The sequence below is a fragment of the Struthio camelus genome, chromosome 4 (genome assembly GCF_040807025.1).
Source record: "Struthio camelus isolate bStrCam1 chromosome 4, bStrCam1.hap1, whole genome shotgun sequence".
Lineage (NCBI taxonomy): Eukaryota > Metazoa > Chordata > Aves > Struthioniformes > Struthionidae > Struthio > Struthio camelus.
This window is the reverse complement of record NC_090945.1, coordinates 44,344,989-44,360,257: the sequence shown is the minus strand read 5'-3', so window position 1 is coordinate 44,360,257 and position 15,269 is coordinate 44,344,989. Positions and strand designations below refer to the sequence as shown.

The 15,269-nt window shown below is 38.4% G+C and overlaps 1 protein-coding gene across 2 annotated transcripts in view; it reads left to right on the top strand.

The window, feature by feature from the left end:
* Window positions 1–15,269, top strand: part of SPOCK3 (SPARC (osteonectin), cwcv and kazal like domains proteoglycan 3) — a 501,844-nt gene that overhangs the window by 132,364 nt on the left and 354,211 nt on the right. Inside the window, exon 2 of one of the 2 annotated variants that reach the window (XM_068942433.1) lies at window positions 4,831–4,905. The exons of the other annotated variant lie outside the window; for it this stretch is intronic. The gene's annotated coding sequence lies outside the window, so the exon portion shown is untranslated. The remainder of the gene's footprint in view (window positions 1–4,830; window positions 4,906–15,269) is intronic. 2 annotated transcript variants of the gene reach the window in all.

Sequence of the window (15,269 nt, the reverse complement as noted above, 5' to 3'; positions counted from 1 at the left end):
GCGAACTCCTTTGCTTTTGCTGCAGGCAGTGTTTTGATATTGCAAGCTTGCTGTCTAAGCCCTGATGTGAACTATGGGCTGGATGTACTATGACCCGTCTTTCTTTTTTCAGAGAAGTCTGCGAAGGCATAGCAAGAAACAAAATATTTCTATTGCAGCATGATCTCGGGGCTTTGCTGTTGAATAGACTGAAAGCAGCAAGCAGCCTCCCAGAACCGGGTCACATCCAGTAATGCCGTGTACTGCTCTCATACATGCAGTGGATAGCCCAGCCTTTGCACACGTGCATACCCACGCTGCCTGAGTTTCAGGCGCTCAGAGGGAAGCAAAATGGAGAAGCGGCTGCAGTAAGAGGAGGAAACGGCAGCTGTCATGCTAAACAGCGGGCTGAGAGCAGCTTGCAACAGCATGAGACTGCCCTGAGAGCTAGTTAGTGAATCATGACCAGCAAGGGAGGAGCAAAATCACAGCGCTCAGCAGACAGACCCTTTAAAATGGTAATGCAGTCAGTCGTCATCTCACCTCAGCGCTGGCACTCCTCGGGATTTGCTTGTGTCAGTCATTCTGTGCAGATTGTCAGGTAAATATCAAAACAAGCATGACAGGCAAATAAATATGAGAATCTGAGCAAATAGTCTCTCTCCTGCAGGAATTGTAGACGAGCATGACTGACAGGAACTCACTGATACTGATGATTGAGTTTTTATTCTGTGACAACACTCTGGGTTATTTCTTGTCCTGCCCTGCATTTCAGATTACTCATATAGGTCTCTGGTAAACTCCCCAAATCTTACCAGCATTCAAGAATATAATTTTAACCCACTGTGTTACATCAAATAGCTCTCCAAATGATTTTTCTGAAGCAATTTCAGGGATAAGCCTTTGTGGTTTAATGATGAGAGTGCATTGACTAGGATTTAATAGATCAGCTATTAATAGATCAGGTAGCCTGAATTGCTGCTTTCACAATTTTTCTGCTTAAAGTGACTGTAGTCAGGATTAGATGGAAGAACAATGAGATTGACATGAAGAATTGTTTTAATTCCAAATCTTTATGCTCAAAAATAGAGAAAGTCTGTTGTTAGATCTTCATGTAGTTATTATTAATATAAGTAATATAGACTCATAGACTGATCACAATCTGTTGCATAGATACTATTTTCTCAAAACTAGAATCTGATACATGTTTCTGTTATATGTATAAAAAGTTTATTCCGTGAGAGTTAGAGGGACAGCTCTTGTTGTGGTTGTTTTTTTGAATTGGGAGTAAACTGTCTGTATCCCATACCTCTGTTGCAAGGCAAATGACATAGTTTATCTTCCCATTCCAGCAGAGTTTTACAGACTCCAGTAGGCTTTGAATCAGGCTTATAATTATTCAAATTTTAATTTAGAAATTGGGAATGCTAATTGTAATCTACAAAAGAAGCGCTATGAAAGAAAAATCAGTTCATGTTAATAATACACTTTGGGATTATGGCAGTGAACAATTAAGTGATGCATTTAAATATATTCTTCTTGACTCTGATTTAATCTAGTTCTACATGCTCAACTCCTCTTTAGCATGTGGGGCTGTCTGTGTTTAGCTTAGCTTTCTTTATTCACATTTATTGTTTTCTCAGACATTCTGAGTGTATAATTTTAGCATCACCTTGGTATTTCCGGCCAGTTCCATGTTGCTGGAATTGAGATTGAAAATTGTGATGATTTCACCCACTGAGCAGTATCAATGATACCGGTTAGAAATGGTGGAGGAAAGGGTTTTAGGTGTCCTAAGTGCCTAGGTAATTAGAGCTTTTATCTGAGTTTTAGCCCAAGCGTTTCTCCACCATCTACCTCGACTTAAAATGGAGTTTAAATTGACTTTCATGTGTGGCAGAGTGGTCTTTTCCTTAACTTGATCTGGAACTTGCGTACCTGGCAGTGAAGGTTGTGGCAAAATGACTTGAATATAGATAATCCTCCAATACTCATCCCATATTACCGCTCCAAGGACACATATGTTGCTTCATAGGTGACAAACTTGCCTGAGAAAATATCATAGAGCATGTCAGCATAAAGAAATGACAGTCATGTCCCAGCTGTTTGCTGATAAATATATACATTGTAGGGGTCTGGATAGCACATTACTGCCTGGGGATATTTGGGTCTTGGTTAGACTTAGATGCTGATTACCCAGCATAACTGTGCAGCAAAGGCATAGTGGTTGTATTATCAAAAAATAGTCCTAAATACACTATAGATTTTGTTTTAGGGATTTTAGGTTTCTAACTTTTCCAACACTTTGAGTTGTTTTATGAGTTGAGACAAATATTGAGGCGTTTGAGTAGGTACAAGAACATTATGCACACTATGTATTTCCAGGACAGGGATGGTGATCTTCTTGAAAAATGCCTTCTAAATGAGAATTTTTGCTTTTTTCTTTCAAATGTGGTCTGGAAATGTATTGATAACAGGCATTGCCTGGCATTTCTGTGGTTCTTATCGTGGCTCGGCTGGAACCCAGCAGAAAAACCCACTTCCTTCAGAAGCGCAAGAGAGATTTCGCAGATGCATATTCTCAAAAGAGGTGAAGGTTCCAGTAGGTTCATATTTTGCCCAAGCCAGTTTATTCCTACTCTTCTTTCTTTTAGAGCTAGACCAGAAGGAAATATCTGACTTGAAAAGACCTGAATTTTTTAAAATATTTGATTGAGGTATTATGTTTCATATTCACCAGATTAATGTTTATAAATTGTAGTTGCTAAAAATACTTCACGCTGATTTAAACACACTGCCGTTCCAGTGTCAGGATTTTTTGTGTGTGTGTTTTTTTTTTTTTTGGTTAATGCCACACAGAAATTATTTATATGTGAGATCTGGAAATTAGGATTAGAAGTAGTACATTTTGTAGCACCTATATATTTTATTCATATGAAACCATTTAAAAAAGCCTTTCCTCACATGGCCACGACAGAGAGTGTAGTACGTATATACTTGACATTTTTGGAGATAATAACCTACACTCAGTTTTCCATCTCTAAGTGTTGTAGAAAAGTTGAAGGTCTAGTTGATAACTTACCACTTAAGGTAGTAAGTCAGAGCTCCGAATGAGACTGCCTGGCTGGTAACTTACATTACTGCCTGGAAGTCACAATTCATATCCAGAACATGTTATTTAGCTACTTGATTGCTGAACATGATGATTGTTATTGCTTAATTTTAAGACCTGCATATATAACCAGACTTAAATTGTGTTGCTATCTGTTAGTGTACAGTCTGCACATTTTTAAGTTTTAATGGCTGAATGAATATGCTAGTGGTATCTCCTTTCACTCGATAGAAATCCAGTGTCTGTTTCAAGAAATTTGGGTAGTCTTTGGGCAGGTATCCAAATGCATTGCTTTCTTAAATTAATTTTACTGATCTTCCTGCTAGGCTCATCCAGCTTGCAATCGGAGGAATTTTCTCTGATTCTGTGAAAACTTCCTGCTGGAATGGGTGGAAGGTTTTGGTTAGTGTATGGAACTGACTCTGGAGAGATAGATGGAAGTGCTAATAGTTGGCGAAGGATTTTTTTTGGTGTCTTTTATTAGCTCTCAGTAAAGTTGATTTGCTTTATTTAATGTTGTTTAAAATAAAAAAGTCCCTATTCTCCCACTGCCAAGCTTTTTCATTTCTTCTAGAGACCTTTTAATCAAGAGGAAAAAGAAAAGTTTTTTCTTTCTCTCTGTTTGCAGAAAGAGGCAGTAAGAGAATCATATTATTTCAGGCTGATATGACTGGGTGTGAATTAGTATTTTAACTGTTTTATAATTACACATTTAATTTATACAGCAGCTATTCAGCCCATATTTTGGGTGAAGAAAATGGGTAAATGATATTAAGATAATTGTCATGTTTGAAAAAATGTCCCTCAGCTCTTGAAGCAATTCTCCCTCTCTTTTTAGTGGAATTGGCATTTCTGTGAATGGGTATCCTGCTGAATGAAAACTGAATTACTGTCTTTCAATAATTGTGCCGTAAGGCATTTTGCACTTCCCTTACACAGCATGCATTTGCCCTGACTGCAACATATTAATGGCAGTGAGGAAAGGATTTTATAGCTGTTTTGTCAGCTGTGGTATTAAAAGGGAATTTCAGCTTTGCTTTCTCACTCTTCATAAGCTATTGGAATTAAATCTGAAGATCGTTTCATTGGTCTTGGTGGTTGTTGGTTGTTCAGTATGTTTAAATCTTGTGTTTAATTTTGTGATCTATGAGTCATTTTGTTATCTCTTATGAGGCTCTAGATATTTGCTCCTTTCCTGTCCTGTGATTTGATACAGAAAGGAATGGCAGACATTTTAATACATTTTAAGTATTGTCTAAGCGTCTCTAGCTTGTTAAGTGAAATAAATGCAACTTTCTGTAGATTGGTGTAGCATTTGGTTAAGATGCCACTTAGGTAAACGCTCATGGAAGCTTGGGATCCTTCAGGATCTTGCATCTTTTAAGTTATTACTTGAGTACAATTACGTTTTCTGTTCTTCTCAGCTCATTTCAGTTAGCTTATTAATTTGTGTGTTGCTATATACTGTTTAGCAATAGTCTGCATGTTATACACACAGTATTATTTTTCTTTAACAAATCACTAAATGCTTGTGACAGATTGAGAAGCTGTCGCCTTCCTGGTGCCCCAAGTAGCTCATATGCTTTTTAACATTTTTGCAGCCACCCTATTACAAAGCTACGCTCAGTAGACCAAAGAAACCTGCAATCCTACTGCACAACCCTTCAGCTTTGAAGTTCTAAAAATAATATATTGTTGTACTGTTTGTTTAACTGCTGTTCATTTTTTTGCGATTACAGGTTTTGGATTTATTAGCCACTGAAGTAAAAGGAAACCTCTGAATTAGCAACTCCTATATTCAGCAGTGCATTAAGGTGATATTTTAAAGCAAATTCATAAGTACCTTTCAGTTCTTGAAGCCAAGTCTTCTGTACAGTTCTCACATTTTAACATAAGGCTATCCTATTTCCAAATCAGGACATTGTGTAAGAAGAGCTAGGGTAGTTGGGCAAGACTAGCCATGGGCTTACAGATGGGGCTCTAATTTAGACTGGATATAAGTTTTCTTTCCTCCTGCCTGTGTCCTTAACCACTCGTCCCACTCTTCCGCAGCTCTGCACTTCTTTCCTTCCCCTTTCCCTTTCTCCTCACCCCCAGCTCTCCCAAACCGGACACAGCCCTTGTGCTTCTTTTTCCCAGTGCCCTGTATTCCTCAACTGCCTATCCTGCTTCTCCCTCCTGTGTTGTGTGCCTATCTGCATTGTCCCTTAGTCCCACTTTCAAACCTCTACCTTTCAATCAGTTAAATGTAATTTAGGTTTAATACCAAAATTAGGTAAAGGACCTTATCTGATTTGTTATTGTTCAGCCAAAGACAAGACAGAGACTTAAATTAGCTTTTTTATATAAAGCACAGAGTCAATGAGATCATACTCTCAGAGATCAGGGAAAGACAGTTTTTATTCCATTTTCACGGTAACATTTACAGGTGTGTTATACTTCATCTTGTTTAGCGAAGACAAGCTCCAGATTCCCTCTGAACTTGGATTATCCTAATATAGTGTGATAAGAATTAAGTAATTTTATTTGATAATTTTAATGTGAAGTCAATCTTGCGATTAATTTAAGAAATAAACCAAGCAACCCTTTTGCTCAGTGTGCTCTGGCTAGAGTGTCCTGCTTTCTATACTGCGTCTCAAAGATAAGGTATCACAAAATAAATCACTCCAGCTACAGTAAAGATTCACTATCAACAAACTCCTGCACAAAAATTTTCCCAGTAATACTCCACTAGCAAGAAACTCCCACCTGAGGACTTCCAGACCATTTGTGAGAGGCCAGGGAGCTCCGCCCAGAAACAAAGACCCCCCCCCATCAGCCAAAACACACTGAGGAACAGACCTGTCAGCCATAATGGTCATGCTTTATACAAACAGGTGACAAGCTACAGTTTACCTGCCCACTGCTTTTAAAGGAAGGAGAAATGAAATCACCGTTAAGAAGTCTAGACCCTTGAAAGCTGTCATCAGCTGGGATGCTGCCGAGGGTCAAAAAGTTGTAAAGAGCTCCTATTGCTAGTTTGACTTTTGACTTCAATATGAGTTGAATGAGTTCCTTTAGAAAATAAAGCAGCTTTGGAGCTAATGGATAAGCTATATGGCAAGCAAAAAAGATTACTGCAATATTTTAAAAGAAGTATTTTTTATCTGACCTGAAAAGCTTTAATTAACCTGTGTGAGGCCAGAGCTATGTATTATGAAAGAGTGGAAAGTATCTGTGCTATCTGTAGAAGACGTATCTTATGTATTTTACAAGCAATGTGGCATTTTAAAGTATACACTTTTAAGTCTTTCATTTTAAAGGACAATGGCATGGTCTGTAACTGCAATATACTGCTGTAAACCATTTTTACCATACTCTGAATTACCTCTGTGGCTGTTTGTTCCTCCGTGGGATCTGAAAGAATAATTCAGACAAGTTTCGTTTATTATTGCCTCATACTTCTTCACCACAATAATATGCTTAGCTAACAGGTTAACAAGTACACCTTACTCCCTTTTTCTTACAGAAAAGGATTTAACAGGTCATACAAAGTACCTTCCAAACCCTACAGATCTTGCAGTATTAATAACGTTCCTTTCCCTTTTTGATCTTTTTTCTCTATTGCTCTCAAACTTTATTGTTGCGCTCAGCCTTTTTTATAACTCCTGACAGGATGCTCCCTTCAATCTGCACCCTCTAGAAGTCAAATTATGTGCTTTTTTGATTCTGCGTTATATATATAATATGTTAACAAGAATCATAGCAGGAATAAATCATTCTAACTTCACTAGTGCTGAAAATCTGACCCAGAATGTGTGCACTGAAATATTGAAATTACTTACAAGTATCTACAGATAGAAATGTAGAATTACAGGACTTCTAATTTATATGATACCTAAAGAAAATATAAAGGGAAGGTGGGTGTAACAGTAACGTGGAAAACTCAGTTTTTTTCCCCTCAGATTTTATTAGAAAAGTCTTCTTCAAATATGTTTGGAGATGATTTATTTTATACATAGTGCTTTAGATAAGTGAGTGAAGGTTAAAAGGTGTCATCCATACCTCTGCAAAGTTCTGGAGAAGAAGGAAATGCGCAAGGTCTTCCTAGTTTGGTTAAGTTTTAGTGTTGATTACATACTTGGTTTTAACAGATATTACGATACAGTCTAATGCGTAAGAAGCATGGACTTTCACTTTTTATCTGATTATTTACCCCTTTGTCTTTGCAACTAGCTCTCTGAAATCCAAAATTATGTTCACAAGCTCTTCTGAAGTATAATGCCAAAATATATGCTCCGTCATCTCTGATGTTTCCCAGGAGCATGAGTGCCACTAGAACCAGCCAGCTACTTCTTTAAATGAGTTTGTGGGTTTTTTTTTTAAATTAGTAAATATGAAGTTTTCTTTCGTTTCCACCCATTCATTGTTAATGTAGATGAGCTAGGTTTTCTTTGTGAATCACAGCAGTAGCAATAAGCTAGTACAATCTAAATTCATGTGTGAACTGTCTTTGTTTTTGGTCATTTGTTTGGTCTTATTTGTTTACATATTTAAAAGAGTCTATTTAAAAGTTCAATTTGTCCAGTTAAGGATGAAAATCAGTATGGGTTACAGGACCACTCATACACCATGAACAGCAAACATCAAATATCAAGAATGAATAGTAAACAGAGAGCATAGCTAACTCTGAGTAACCTAGACAGTGATCATAAATGATTCAAAGAGGAGCATTGTCATTTTTGCGTAATCATTTCCATACAGTTAGGTCTTAGGCATAACTGTGAACACCCTCTCAAATTCTGTATTCACTGAGAGTTATACATAAATGCTAAGCTTGTCCTTTGAATTTTCCATGTGTAGTAAATACTTCAAAAAGAATTTCTGATACTACAGGGCAGTAGGAGCTTTGTCAATGATCGCTGTTCATGAATTTCTAGGCTTGATTTTCCTTTAATAAATCTATCTACACCTCAGTGATGTGACTGACATAGGGCACATATCCTAACTCCAAGGGCCAAGATCGTAGCTTTAGGTGCTGGTGGAAGAGTACTTCATAGTATGTCGCATGGTTCTGTTCTACCAGGCATCCAGTCATGCTGGGAGTTGCTTCTGGTCCATGTACATAGGATTCATTTTTGGGAAAAATGAAGAATGGAAAGTGGTGGTGGTGACAGTACAGGCTGTAGTACAGGCTGGGGGTTGACCTGCTGGAAAGTAGCTCTGCCGAGAAGGACCTGGGAGTCCTGGTGGACAAGTTAAGCACGAGCCAGCAGTGTGCCCGAGAAGGACCTGGGAGTCCTGGTGGACAACAAGTTAAGCACGAGCCAGCAGTGTGCCCTTGTGGCCAAGAAGGCCAATGGTCTCCTGGGGTGCGTTAGGCAGAGCACTGCCAGCAGGTCGAGGGAGGTGATCCTGCCCCTCTCCTCAGCCCTGGGGAGGCCTCACCTGCAGTACTGTGTCCAGTTCTGGACTCCCCAGAACAAGAGAGACATGGCACTCCTGGAGAGAGTCCAGTGAAGGGCTACTAAGATGATGAGGGGACTGGAGCACCTCTCCTCTGAAGAAAGGCTGCGAGAGCTGGGCCTGTTCAGTCTGGAGAAGAGAAGACTGAGAGGGGATCTCATCAACGTGTACAAGTATCTGAAGGGGGAGTGTCAAGAGGATGAGGCCAGCCTCTTCTCCGTGGTGCCCAGCAACAGGACAAGAGGCAACGGGCAGAAACTGAACCACAGGAAGTTCCACCTGAACCTGAGAAAAAACTTCTTGACTGTGAGGGTGACAGAGCATTGGAACAGGTTGCCCAGAGAGGTAGTGGAGTCTCCTTCGCTGGAGATATTCAAAAGCCGTCTGGACGTGATCCTGGGCAATATGCTCTAGAGGGCCCTGCTTGAGCAGGGAGGTTGGACTAGATGATCTCCAGAGGTCCTTTCCAACCTCAACCATTCTGTGATTCTGTGAAATTAATCTAATTGTCCTTTTATTGAAGTTAGACAAAGAACGAGCTTTACAGCCTGTTTAAAGTATTGTTAATATTTCCTCTGACTCCAGTGGAAGTTTGATTTTTGGATTAAGGACCCATATGTGGCCCAGTTTGCAAACAGTGAATGGTGTTAGCTTCATCAAGGAGTAATTGATGTTTCCGGCTGATCTCCCATTAACCTAAGAGAATGTGTAAGCTTTATTTTAAAGGGGATGAGGAAGAGAAGAGAGAAATGCTTTATGATTTATTTTCCATTCTTAATGAGGACTCACTGCAGAACTCTGGAGTCGTGTTCCTTTCCTGCAGTTATAAAGTGGATCAGTTTTTGATTCACTTATTCACTAGTATTGTTTGTTCATTAGAGAGCTTCTGCTTTACAAAGTAGCTGGTTTTAAAGGCTGCTTAACCTTCTCAATGCGAAATCTTTGGATTTTATTTTTCTTTCAGTGTTCATTTGTTTGGTGGAGCATAGACAGAGTAGCTGCCAAGTTGCTGATGATATGTAGAAGAGGAAACATCTCCAAAAATCTGTAATTTGCAAGTTTTTGTACATAAATGTTCCCTCTTGTATTAAGATAACAGAATTTCCTTTTTGATCTGAGAATAATGTGTCTCTGGAGAGTTTGCCCAACTTTTTAGGTAGAAGCTGAGGATTTGTGTTAATTATTTCATTGATATTTGTTATTGAGTAATTAAAAAAAAGTTCTGTCTGATGAAAACCAAACATTTATACACACTCTCATGAGCAGTAACAAGATCAATGTCTGCACTGATACCTATATAGATGCTTTAGTTCCTTGACAATTCCATTATGACAGGGAAACTAATCAATTTATATCCATTTTCTAGTATAATGTTACTGCAGCCCCATCACTCACTGACATTTGAAAAGACTTTATGTCAGCTCTCTGATAAAAACCAGTAACGAGTGTTGAAAATAGACTTTAAATACTATAGGAAAATCTGACTATAGAAGTCAGATTAGTACTTTGCTTTTCAGCAATGGTTAATATTTCTTCCATCATCTTGAGTTTTCACAAGATTGTAGCAAGGGCAGTGCCAGGGTACCTTTTCTTGAGAGCTCCTCTGCAGAAAGAGATGCTTGTCCGTGACTTGCTGCGTGCCACTGCTGCTGTCACTACTTCTGATTTGGAAGAGGGGCCTGGCTGAAGTAGAGTGAGTGGAAGTAGAGTGCTGGATGAAAGAGCTGAAGGAGGTGGGTTAACTTGGTACAAAGAGGTTTTTAATTGCTCATTATGCTTCAGTGGTAGCTTGTAATTGTGTGCTCTTTTGCTCAGATTTTCGTCTCAAAGGACGGGATAGAAAAAGCTTCTAACAATTGTGCTTCTTCTTCTGGTCCCCTCTGAAGCACATGTGAGAGTCTGATGGTTGTAGTAAGTTAAGCTATTTGCAGAGACAGCCTGCTTGTTAGAGATTACTGGGATTGAAGGGGTTATGGGTGTGCTCCATGCTGCTTTGATAAGATTTTAACTAAAACCGGAAGGTTCTAAGCATCTACACATTGGTTTTAGGCCTTTTTAAAATATTAATTCTCTGGGAAGTATATTAACTGAGAGGTGACAGAGTTCTTAACAGGTAACTGATAATTATTAGGATTAGGGAGTACCGTGAAAGATTTCAGGGAGGGGACGAAGGTAGGAAAACGGACAAGAAGCGGTGGTACGTTGATTTTTATGATAAGGTGTATTGTAAAAAGTGGTAGGGATTACTTAGAAACTCTACTGGGCTCTAAATTAAATGTAATAACTCAGGAAAAAATGATGAGAGTCAGTATGGATAATGAATTGTAAACTTTTGTTCCCTTTTGAGTTACAGTGAGAAACTAAATATCATGATGTTTAAATAATGCAATAATATGATATTACTGTCTCATTATGTGAATCACTGGTACACTCATCTCAAACAGTTCTTGCCCTTCCAGCAAAATTACATTTGCATAGAGGCATCACAGAGGGGCAAAGAAATCCTGAGGGGCTTGTTGAGACACCGCTCTGTGCTGGAGTCAAGCTTTGAAGGGAGGAGAGAGAAAGCAGAGGACATGGCAGAGGTAATAAAGTAATGTATGGTTTAGAGAAGAACAGCAGAAGCTCTAGTGTCCTGTAGTCTGCGAATAAGGAGCATGGAAAGGCAGCACACTTGAAAGAGCAGAGGAGTTTTTATGACACATTATTTCCCTGTGGAGTTCATTTTCAGCTGCAGTGATGATGCCCAGTGTTTAGGGGAGTAAGACCCAAAAACTAGCAGCTCTCAGGATCTAGAAATCCCATCTGCTTCTGAAACACTTTTTTGGCCATATGCAGGGAGATTGATGGTGATCTGATTGAGTGTTGTAACGTCATTATGTAATTCTGTCATTTTGGAGAGCGTTTAGGAGTGTAGCGAGTGTTCAACACACTGCACAGGTGTGACATGTTGCTGGGCAATCCTGATCATGGAGGTTGGGAGAAATCCCTGCTTTCATGAGGCTTGCCCTGAGGATCTTCTGTACAGTTAGCCTGGAGTCTTTTTATGGCACGCAGCACTGCCTATGCCTGAACATCCCGATTCAGTGGACAGAGACTTGAGGTTCTCCAACCTCAAGTCAGTTAGTCGTTCTTCACACCTTTCTTCTTCCCTTCTGTCCTTCATCTTTGAATTTATTTTAGTTTTACAACTAATCTTAGGTTATCAATTAATTCACGCCTAGTGAATGCCTTTTTGTTATTGTTTAAAAATAGGTTTGCTTCTCCTGTTAGCCTCTGATGTTAATGTAAATCATATGATTCTCTCTATAGACCACAACAACGAATAACTAATGCTGCAGCCCTCCTACCCATCAGGGTTCTGCTCCCTGTGGAGTGCCTTTGCACCTGCCTCTGCAGTGCCTGTGTTTCTGTCAGAATCGGAGATGCAGATGTTTAAGCCTCTACCTTACATACAATTACACTCCTCTGTGTTGCATATCTGACTACGAGTATTGTTTTGTTAGGATTTTTACACTGTGGAAGACTTCATGGTACGGAAGTGTAACACTACATCAGTTTCTTCAACTTCTGTTGCACTATTTTTATCACGTGTTCTTGGAAGGGCCTGGATCATAAACATTAGTTAGGCTTCAATAAGTCAGAGCCAAGGTGATGAAATGTAGTCTACCACGAATGGTCTTTATGAGTCAAAACCAATGTGTGTTTCAGCTGTTTTTGTAGCATATGCTTAATAACCCATCATTTTCTGTCTGGCTTGACTATAATTTCTGTAGAGGCTGTTAAGCAGAATATCTCAGTCGAAAAAAATTAATTCTCCTTTCACAGTGGCATAGAATAAGCAGGCAGTTCCTGTATTTAAATGACAGACCTACTGCACTGCGCTTAATTCAGCAATGCTGAGTGAGTCAGCATGACTTCATGTCATGGTGAAGATACCTGACAAGGGCAGATACCAAAATGTGGCTTGTTTTCCTCCTCTGTAGTATAGTGAAGTGTAAACTGCGGTTTACTGTCAGACTGCCTGTTCAGTCTGGTTCTTAACCTGTGTTCACCTGTCATAAAGATTTCTGTAGGAAAATTATATTTTAGGCAAACACAGTAAGTAGTAGTAGCTCTGACTAAAGAGGACATCAGAAAAGCTAAACCATAGAGTCTTCTCAGCTGTTAAATATTTCCTTAAATGGCACAACCTAGTGTGTCTTCTTACTACGTGGTAGGTACTTACAGGCTCCTGTAGCTTCAAGGCTGTGTTTTCATGTTTCTGGCTGAACTTGAAAGTTGAATGCTATTTATTTGGTTATCAGCTTCAGGTAGATGTTTCAAACAGCAAATACATGAATATTTAGCAACTAAAATATCACATTTATAATATAACTAAATGTTCGTATATCCCAGAATCAGACAAATCAAGTAAATAAACTACTAGTAGACCATTTTCTTCCTTCTGCCAAATTTCATTTAGTCTATATAGTCCCTATAATATATTCCAAAATTCTTGTCTAGTCTATTTTTAAGATTCAGCTGTAGGATTTCTTTTACCTTCCTTTTGTGGATGGTAATCATTTTTTTTTTTCTTTAAAAGCAGTCAGTTACTGGCATAGGGGCTATGTTAAATGACATTTATTTTACAATGCATGCCTAAACTGTATTTTGTTCACATGCTATGCCTATAGTAATTCTCTGTTAATGTTTCACTAAAAAAGTGATCATTTTATGTCGTATTAAGTTAAGCTGCTTACTAGCATAGTTCCAAAATGAAACGTCTAATCTGAGAACTTCTGTCATTTTACCAGAACTGAAGAATTTACAGTAGGCTCCATTTAAAAACTTGTAGTGTATTACAAGCACTATGATTGTATGCTTAAAAGTCTTATTTCCCTAAAGCAATTGAGTAAATGTTTGCATAGGTAATTGCATTTGCAATTGTTTATTTTGTGTGCACCTTTAGGTATCATAGGAGATTTAACCCTGCTGGAAATCTTGGGCTACATGATTGTCTCAAGCTCTCGTGAGACAGTCTAACACAAACTTTCTTAATGTGGTGTGATAGAGTTCTAAATCATGGTGCTTATTTTCCAGCTTGGCTTTCAATGTTTTGCTGAAATCTCTAGCACTTTAAAAACCATTTCTAACAACAATTGAAAACTAAACTTAGAAAAAATGTGTACATTTGGTCTGAGAGTTAAGTAGAAATTTGCGCTGGATTTTATTGTCTGAAACATTCTGACTATCCACGGAAATAGCTAACTTTTATCCAGTTTCCTTTATTTGAGCTAACACTCCATGCTATAATACAATACGTCACTATACATCCTCTTTTTCTATTGCCAGCATGATTATATATAGTGCTTCTGCGGTAAATTTTGAATTCTTTGATTTTTTTAAAGAGCAACAGGGTTATGAAGGAAAAAGTTTGTAGGGATGCAATTCCTCTTCCCTTCAGAAAAGTAATTTTAAAATAGAAGTTACATTATTTTCTACTTTTTGCTATTAGTAGATCTCCTGGGTACAGTTTCCTTGGAAACATCATATTGTAAAGGAATAAGAATATATGAAACATTTTCTTGCACCCATTGATAATGTCTGGAAAAACGATGCTGCTGATAGCACTGGAGAAACATTCAATTTAGCTGAAGCAGAAGCCTGATAAGTTCAGAAAGAGCAGAGAAATCTGAATTCGGAACATGAGTAGCTGAGAAAGCTTGATGCTTTCAAACCTCTGCTTTGTAAGACAAACTGGGGGCTTGGTGGAAAGGATTTTATTCACGCATCTCACCTTATCAACTGTCTAAAGATCCTCTGAATTAGGGAGCAGTTTGAATATAATGTATTAGACTATAACTACATAGTTCAGTTTCAATGAAATATAATGCAATATTCGGGTCCACACTCTATTATTAGGTACAGATCTTATGGTTTTAACAAAGCTGAAGTAAACATTGTAAATTTGGTTCAGTTCAGCCTTTTTGAATTGCTAAAATCAAAGAAGCATTATTGTTATTAATTACTATTCCTTTAAATTTCTGAGGGATAACGCCATCACTTGCTTTGTTTTGTGTAAAACCTGAAGAGGAAAATTGTCATATGAAGCTGTTAGAAGTTGTATGGCATCCTAGAATGCGTAGGGGTTTTCTTAAACTCCAGAAAGGCACTTAAATCTACATTGGGCTACAGATCTGTATTGAATCCTTTGAAATCCACAGTCCTCATTCAATATTTTGGCACTTCAAAATCTGTCTGTAAGAACTGTGTATACGTTGGTTCCGTTGAAATCAGGACACTGCAGATGGGACTGTCCCGAAGTGGCCATCCGTTCTACTATGATTCTAGCACTTACTGGAAGATACAAGAAGCAGAATAATCCTATCACCGACAAGGCTGTTGAGTGTTGTTTGTTCTATTACCTCCATTTTAGGAGGTAATAGAATCACTGTTTTGCTCTTTCATTCACTAAGGGTTTTGATTTGATATCATGTACTATTTGCACTTTGTTAAAAGAATTACGCTCATCTGACTCTAAGGTTTATTCCTTATGACAGTCAATCTTTCCATTAAAGCCAGTGGCAAAACAATCGTTGTTGCAGAAGAAGATCCAGTTTTGCCTATTTGTAAACCGCAGTGAACAAAACCTTCAGCAGCAGCCCTACTGAGGAACAGAAAGATGCAGAGTATCTAGAAATGTAACATCTTTGGGTAAAAAATTGACAGATGAATTGCCATGCTCAGGTGA